At 32.4% G+C, this 9,275-nt stretch overlaps 1 long non-coding RNA gene across 1 annotated transcript; it reads left to right on the top strand.

The window, feature by feature from the left end:
* LOC110263948 lies at window positions 826-2,874 on the top strand. The gene is made up of 4 exons (XR_002349675.1): window positions 826-1,167; window positions 2,005-2,095; window positions 2,227-2,270; window positions 2,413-2,874. It is a non-coding gene; the product is annotated as an uncharacterized LOC110263948 (long non-coding RNA).

The raw sequence follows: 9,275 nt of genomic DNA, 5'->3' as shown, positions 1-9,275 counted from the left end.
TTCATTACAATAATTAAGGAACAATTTAATATTAAAAAAATATTTCACAAACAACAAACATAATCCAAAAAAAGAAAAACAAAAAGGATCAATGATATAAAAAATGGCTTTAAAATCAATTCATTGTTTCTCCTTAAATAGAACAAAAATAATCGGGAAAAACGAAAACGAAAAAAATTTATCTATTCAATTTAAATTAAAATATATTCTTTATTAGTATTTTTAATACATAAATAAATATGTTAACATAAAATCGACATTTTAAATACAACAAATATAGTATAAAACAACCAAAATGGTCATCGAAATAAAACAATTGAGTTTAAAAATTCTCTTAGCGAGATTTTTAAAAAATATTAGAGGATACACATGGAGAAAAAAGTTAGCATCCAGCACTGGTAATATGATACTTGGATGAATGTGAACTTGAGGAAAAAAATAAAAGAAAATCACATAACACTGTTAGCCCCTAACATTTTAGAAGAAGAATACTTGAGAATATGAATTTGTGATTATACGAGAGAATATAAGTTATTATATAGACTTCCAAACACCTTTAAAATATAACTAATAACAAAGTTTGTTTTGAAGATAAGATAAAAAAAATGTATTTGCTATATATCACCAGATTTTGAGTTAATTACTTTTTAAATAGAAGATAATTTTTCAAATAGAATTAAGTTAATAAAAGGATAAAATAATTATCATGAGAAACAGGTTTTTAAAATATGATAACTTAAAGTCTTAAACTCTAAATTCGTTGGCTAATTAAGTAATCAGGGAATAATGTGATTGAGATAAAATTGATACGAATTCAAAATTCACCCAAGATTTTAGACGTCAGTTTCTCCCATCTTCTTTACCTATTCCGCGCCTCCTTCACCCAAAAGAAAAAAACCCTAAGGCAGCTTAAACCTCAGCTAACAAACCCTTTTAAGTGTACCGCAAGAACTCCAACCAGCTTCATCCTCCAGAGCGCCGACACCCATTAATGCCGGACTGCCATCATTTGTCGTCGCTTCACATCGTGCGTGTCGTTGGCCATTGCTCCGTGGAAGGTCGCCCCCCTCTTCGTCGTTTGGACTTCCTGGATTTGTCGACATCACAGCCTCCGTAGTCACCTGCAACGGCGTCTCTGTGTTCATCGATTAGCAAATCCTCGTCAACGTGGGTCCTAATTTCGTTGCCTCTGTAGTTGCCGTAAAGAAAATTATTTGAACTGTCTTTTCTCATAATATTCGTACAATGACCCTTAATATTCCTTTGTTTTCGAACCGTTTTTCTTTTTTACTTTTTTTTTGTTTTCAGATATTCAAAAAAATGTGAGCCTTCTGCTGAATTTTTTATAACTCACTTAACATTAATATTTTTAATATTTTATTTTATTTTTATGGTATCGGCAAATAAATTAATTTGAGTTTAATTTAAATAAAGTAAAAACTGAATGTCGTTTATATGTTTTTTAAAGCCTCGATCAAAAAGCTGAAAGTGCACAATTGAAGATCTTTCAGTTCGCACGGAGAAAGAAAGGGATAGAGTTTATCCAATCGAAACCTTTGAAGGATTAGGACAAATAAGTTTAGTCCTATTATTTTCCTTTCTTGTTATGCACAAATTTTTTTATTTAATCCATTATGAATATGAAGAAAACAAAATAAGACGATGCTTCTTACACACCTCTATCATTTGTTTGTGATGTTGACTTAAAGAACCAACGATTTCTCTGTGTTTCTCTTTCGTCAACCTTGTAGATGTTCAATTATGTGTATTTCGTTACTTGAAAAAATCTTAGGATAAATAAATCTTTGAAAAAATATCTTCAATCAAATAATGGTACCCAAGCATACATTGCACATAAAAAATAAATTAACTTATCCTCTGCATTTTTGGAATAATTATTTTTGTTACTGAATTATGTTGGTGAAGGTTTGAGTTTTTATGTACTATTGAGTTATAAATTGTCGTTCTCTTGCTAATTGTCTAATGACGTTATCTTGTGTAAAGGATTAATCAAATGCCTAGAAAACCTCGCTACACCATTAGTAGTGCAGCCGGAACTGGTGCTGCCCGTGATTATGAAACCCGAGCTACTTTGGTGAGTTAAGTAATGCTGGTTTGAGCTTGAATTCTTGAACTGCCTATTAGGATAGTTTTTTGGTCAATATCATTTGTGGGAATACTGAAAAAGGTTGGTTGATTTCCTAACTATTTTGATTTTAACTAAAGGATGGAACGACGGATATGGGAGGTGATACTTCAAGTGCACAACGGTAATGCGTGAGCATCTTGTACCCTTTTTTCCCTTGTTTTCTAGTCGTTTTTAGTTAGAATTTATTAAGTTTTATTATATTTTAGTGTTAAAATCCTCTTTGAATGCTACTTTGAGTTTTTCTGGTGTTTTTATTAATTTAGGTGAAATTCGAAGTAAGTTGGCAGAGTTTTGTGCAAAAAGGAGAAGATTGGGAGCTGCCACTCTGGACGCTAAATGCCCAACTGGAGTTTAGCACCAACAAACCCCACAAAACAACAATTCCTCTGCCTCCTATGGGCGCTAAATGCCCAACTGGCGTTGGGCATTTAGCGCCAGGCAATCCAAATTAAAGCCCACACTTTTAGAGCATCTCTAGTGGATTTAGCTTTTATTAGTTATCTTATCTTTTATTTTTGTAATTTTTATTTAAAAACAATATCTTTTAGTTTTAGGATTTATTATTTTATTTTATTTTCAAATCAAATCAGGTTAGATATAAAAGGAAAAAAGATTCACCCTTTAGGGGGATCTTCTCTCTTCCACACTTTTCAGAACCCTTGTTTTCTCTGTAAGTCATCAGTCACTAAACCTCTTGCTTAAGGTTACGAGCTCTATTTATTTCTATAGATTAGGACTATTATTCTTCTATTTTAATTAATGTACTGATTCAGTTTCAAGGATTACTTTCGTTCTTAATTTTATGAATCTTGGTGGAACGAGAGTATGACCCTTATTCTAGGTGCGTTCTTGTGACCTTTGGGAGAGGTCTCTCACCTGAACACAGCTTGAAAGTAAATTCCTCCTAAATTGCTAATTACTTGAATTAATTTGGATATGTGACATATAATCCGTTTAGCTTTGGGTAATTAGGGTTTTTGTGGCCATAAACTAGATTTGAACTTAACCTCTAATCGGAATCAAGTGACCAAGAGATTGACGGTTGATGAAGATTAGAGGAGACTAAATCACTAAGAGATTAGGATTTATTCAATTACAGTTTGCCATGAAATGAATCTTGCATAATTAAAATAGTTGGTAAGAAACCTTAATCCGGAAAAGTAAACATCTCCAATACCCTAACTGCTTTGTCCCATTAATTTCTACACCAAACTCATTATTTGCTTTCTTTACTATTGATTTATTGTTTAATGCTCTTAAAACCCACACAACCAACTTTTTTGTTTGCTTGACTAAACCAATCAGTTAACCATTATTGCTCACTCCATCAATCCTCGTTGGATTGATCCTCACTCACCTGAGGTATTACTTGGACGACCCGGTGCACTTGCCGGTTCAGTTGTGGACATTCTAAATCCGCACAAGCGGCATGCTAGAGCGCTTCCACTTCCGCAATCTAACAACGGTATTCAACATTCTCGTGGTAATGATGTACCATTTAGACCACCGCGCAATGAAACATGGTTGGCTTCGTCAAGTGACATGGGTGACACTTGAGCTCTTGCAACACGCACAGAGCATCAGGATCGCGATGAAGTTGCCGATGTCTGTTCAGAAGATGAAGATTATGACCTGAAGGTGAATGAGGTGGAGTCGTTCGATGACCATGTCGACGACTTGTTTGCCGCGCAAGAAGTTGAACATCAGGGCAATGCCAGCAACAAACAAAAGGACACCGATTTTTGGAAAGTTGATGTCATTGGTAATTTTTTTGCCAGCATCTTAGAAACTATAATTAATCTTTTCATTGAATTCTAATTCTCTGGGTAATTCTAATGTTGTACGCCTTTTTTCTTGATTAGAAAATGGTGTGACAAAACAGATGGATCTGACTGTTAAGAAGGTATTAGCACTTCTTCCTGGAAGGAAGATCGTACTCCAATATATCAGAGAGCTTCAACCTATTGGTCGGGCAGCGGGCCTATTAAGCGGGTCCTTGGGGAGTTTGGGGGCTGATTTTCAACAGTTGCCGATTTGTAAAAATAGTTGGAAGACAATGAACAACGCTATGAAAGAACATGCGTTTGACCAGGTTAAGGTAATTTTAAACTTTTTTAATATAGTAAGGCTTTACTACTGCTTAAAGTTAATTTAAGTTTGTTCAAACTTAATTTGAGTGTAAAATATTTCTTTTTGTTTCTTTTAAATCAATACTGCAAGGAGAAGATTTAAGACGCACACACATGACACAATGCAAGAATCAAATTAAATTAACACTTGCTTAAATGTGAAGAGAAATAAAAAATTGTGAACCGACGTATTTGGTTGATGATTTTGCGATTTTGGGCACACTATATGATAGAAGATCCTTATCATGCATCTTATCTTATCTCTAGTACAAGTATTAATTTTCTCCCACTAAATAGTAAATTTGAATAACTTTGACTATTGGTGAATCTAAGAAATGCAGCTAATTAAACAATATTATGATAATGTATTGACTATATATTACATTAACATGATGAGTTTCTATACCATCATCCTATCTTCATTTGGAAATCAATTGCATTTGTTTTTTTTTCTGGTGTGAGCATCTGATTTGATTATCTAAGAAACTAAAGCAGGACATTCTTGTTGTATTAAACTAGCCATATATAACCTAGAACCTACCAAAAAAGGTTCTCTATATAACACACCTGTGCAAGTAGTTTATATATAATTGAAGTAACCATATATCAAATTGTATGAAGAAACATAGTTAGTTATTTAGAACCTATAACCTAAGGAATTCAAGATGAATAGATATATATAAAATTGAAATAGATAGAATAAGAGGATATCAAATACATTATACTTACAAAATACCATCCTTAAGAATTATTGAAGCTGTTTTTTATATTTACATCACAAAGGGATCATGAAGAAGAGAAGTTTAGAGATGGTGAAAAATTTCTAAAGGATCGCATCATCCAATAAAAAAAGATTCCAAGAAAGTATAGGCATCAATAAGCATTAGATCAGTGCGATTCTTTTGGAATTCTCCACAGTAAGATTCACAATCATATCTCATATTGATGTATTCGAAAATTCTAAACCATAGTTTTTGCATATTGGAGGGAATATAATATATAATATTATATAGATTATATTGTGCATGCAGGTGGTCTAAAATAAAGTATCTATGAGTGGGTTTGTAACATTTTGGTGCTTTTTTTGTCCGTTTAGGTTACATGTCTTTCAATAATAATATATTATTAATGTCTATTGTATATTATGTCAGTAAGCAGTATCTACAAAATTTTATAACATATAGCTATATTTTAAATTCATATGGAAACAAAGATAATATATAATAGTTTCTGAACTGAAAAGAAATATATACGCCATACTTGTCATTTTATTCTCTAACATACAATTGAACTGCTTTCTTCTAACTCATGATGAAATTTTTATAAATAAAACAAAAATGCTATATAGACAAATAAATATGCCTTAATAAAGGATTATTTATATGATATGAAATAGTGATATTCATTGGTTCATCTAATAGAAGTTGCAAACGTACCCAAGTAAGGTAATATTGATATTCTTCACGTACCCAAATAAGATTATTTACATTCATTGATTTTGCTAACTTATTATGTGAAATGTTTAGCAAATCTCACTATGAGGTTGATCGAGGAGAAAGAATAAAGTGGGGAATCATACAAAGGATAGGAAGAAATTGGAAGAACACAGGAAATAATTTGTTTCATAGGTTTTATGATAGCAGAAAGACTTTTGAGGAAAATGCCAGCCATAAACTATCAGGAATAGATGCAAATCACTGGAAATGGTTTCTTGAATATCAGTTGAAGGATGACACAAAGGTAACAAATATTCAGTTGTATTTCATTCTATTCATTTCCAAACCCTCTGAATTATTGCTAAATATGCTGAATTTGTTGTGATAATAGAAAAACATCTACTCAAAATACCTTTACCTTATGCTTTTTTCTCAAAACCATGTATGGCTATTTCATAGACCTCTAACATTGTATTAATTTATCCCATTAACATTTATATTTGTTTTTTGTTTGTAGGAGAAGTGCAGAAAAATGCTATAAATCGTTCAAAGCAACGTTACACACATACTGGAGGTTCTAAAACAATGGCCAGAAAAAGACACAAAGAAGTAATCAATTTAAATTCAGTTTCAGATTTTTGCCTTGGTTTTGGTAATATAGTGTTGTTTGTTATATGATTGTGTCCACATGAATGTTATAAGAGTAACGACAGGGAAGGCCTATTGGTAGAGGAGAGACATGAACCATGACTCATAAAAAAAAGGATAGCTCATATATAAATGAAGATGCGTGTGTTGTTGGTGTAAGTCATGTTCTTTAATTTTTCACCTTTCTTTTTGAATTTACAAAAATGGATTTAAAATTAGTGTAACTCCGAATCTCACATGTCTGCAAGAAGCAATTGCACATATTGAGGGCCAAGATGCATCTAGCAAGGAACTTTCACAAAACGATTCCCTTGCACAAGTACTTGAAAAGGAGCACCCATGACGAGTTCGTGGACTAGGTTTCGGATTATGTCCCACTCAGTGTTTCCGTAATATTCCATAGCAGTCGGACTTTGGTGTGCAGATTGAGGAGTATCAAAAGAAGATTGTAGAACTTAAGGCAGAGGCAACAGAACTAAAGGCAGAGGCAGTAGAGGAGAAGGCAAAGAGACAGACAATGGAAAGTTTGTTAATATACCTAATCCAGCAACAAGGAGATAATTTGTCACCTGACGTAGCTACAGATCTGGATTCTTTGGGAAGTGCACCGACCTTATCCTGTGTAAGATGATATTCTGGCACTAATGATTTGAATTATAAATCATGGAATCAACTCAACAGAAATAGATCCACCTGAATCTAAACACTTTTAAATTGTTCACTATTTAATGACTCTTGAGTTATTTATTTCTAGTTTACAGACATTAATGCACTGAAGACAAATTACTATTATAATGATTGACTTTTGCGTATATATTTTTGTTCTATTTTGTGTTTTTAAGTTTAATTGGTTGTTGGTTTTTTTAATAAATTAAAGCAACTTACGTAGTGGAAGAACATAAAAGGAATTATATATTTAAAAATTTGGATTAAAAAAAACTACATGACATTTGACAGTGGTTACAAATCCGCAGCTATATTACAAACACAGCTTTTTGACAGATAGCATTTTACAGCGGTTAACAATCGCTGCCATCTAAAAGTAGGCTTGATTACGTTTTAATAGTGGTTAGAATCTCTGCCAAAACATAGCGCGGCAAAATACTATCTAGCTAAAGGTTATGCCGCACCCCTATCTTTCAGCGGGTTGGCAACCGCTGCTATCCGTTTTGCAGCGGTTAAAAATCGTTGCTATCCAACTCCATAACCACCGCTAACTGCCGAATGTGGTGTAGTGTAATAGTCTAACTAATCCTATTCAATGCTTTGAGATTTCTTAGAAAATATGGCTCTTTAAGGAATTTTTATTAAAATATAATATTTACTGAAATATATAAACAGTGAAAGATTTATCGATATACATAATGTGTCACATTTAGAATACTGAGATCCATTGAAGTAAAAATGTACATTTTGGATAGTCAATTACCAGAATAAACAATGAGGACATTACATACACTACAAGAAACATCGTTAAAATCGATGGCCAAATCGACGGCAAAGCTGTCGATAATACTAAAAATCGACGGTAAAATCGATGATGTTAGCCGTCGCTTTAAAATGTGTCAATTTTCAAAAAGCTAATAAAATCGACAGATTTTTGGGTTGTCGATAAACTTTCAATAAAATTGACGGCTACCGTGTCGATAATATAATTTTAAGATTTTTACATATTTAATAAAACCGACATGTTGATTGTCGATAATATTATCTAAAATTGACGACTCTTGTGTCGATATTTGATTTATTAAAATTGACAAATTAGCTGTCGATTTAATTATTAAATTGTCGACATATTCTCCATTTTCTTTTGTCTATTTTACTTTAAAAATCGACAACATAGTCGTCGATATTTGTCAATATTAAATTTAAAAAGCGACAACATTACCGTCAATTTTAATAGCCATATATTATTAGTTTTTTTCATATCTTGTTTCTCCTTTTACAAGATCTCCAATATATTTTGCTTCTACTATTAATATTTGGATCCATTACTTGCTTCACTAGTAACCAAAGAATCCAATCATCTTAACATATAAATAAGTGTGCCCAATAGCTACATGAAAACACAGCCAAAATCCGATCTTCCAATTGTTCATAGCTACCAACTTTATTTTTATTTGACTGTAAACTAACTTAACAAATCATACTTTCATAACTCCTAATTGTATGTACCCCAAATACCATTCTATGGTGTGATAAATTTGCACTTCCAGAATAATCAATGTGTACATGAATGATAATAAGGGGATCTCCTTTTATAAATTGGCATACCAATTGAGTGATCGCATTGGTGTCTCCCTGAAGTGAGTTTCTCATCAAATAATATGAAATATATATTCCACCTCCTGGCTTCCAATTATCAATTTCAGATTTTTGGTTCTCCATGGAAGTTGCAATCCTCCATATCTCAGTGTTTGGCTGCACAAGATATTAAAGTAGTTACTTATGATGATGCACTTGCTTGGATTTAAGGAGAAAAAATCTCGCAATTTTCATCTATACAAAACAATATAATGGGTCAAAACAATAGTACCCCAAAATTATAGGTGATAATGCACAGGTCTTTTATAAGAATTAATCAGTATTACGAAAACGGTGTGAGCTTTTTGCCAATTTGCACACTGAAGAAAGTGATCAAGAGCTTTTGGCAGATCACCATTATAATTATAATAAATTACCTGCATCAAAACAAAGAGCTTGTATTACTAAAATATCATTCACTAGAGCTTCCAAAATTATTCAAGCATTGTTGAATTCAATGATCAACGAGGAAGATCAAGAAAACAAATTAATGCAGTTTTGCACAAAAAATTGTTATAATAAGCACCTCTATCTATGTCTAAAGAGTGGGTGTGTTGTATGAGACAAACATTAAAATCAAGGTTGATAGCAATGTGATAGCTTTATTTA

This window comes from Arachis ipaensis, chromosome B06, assembly GCF_000816755.2.
Source record: "Arachis ipaensis cultivar K30076 chromosome B06, Araip1.1, whole genome shotgun sequence".
NCBI classification, from domain to species: domain Eukaryota; kingdom Viridiplantae; phylum Streptophyta; class Magnoliopsida; order Fabales; family Fabaceae; genus Arachis; species Arachis ipaensis.
Note: the sequence above shows the minus strand (reverse complement) of the source record. Positions and strands in the feature narration are given on the sequence as shown.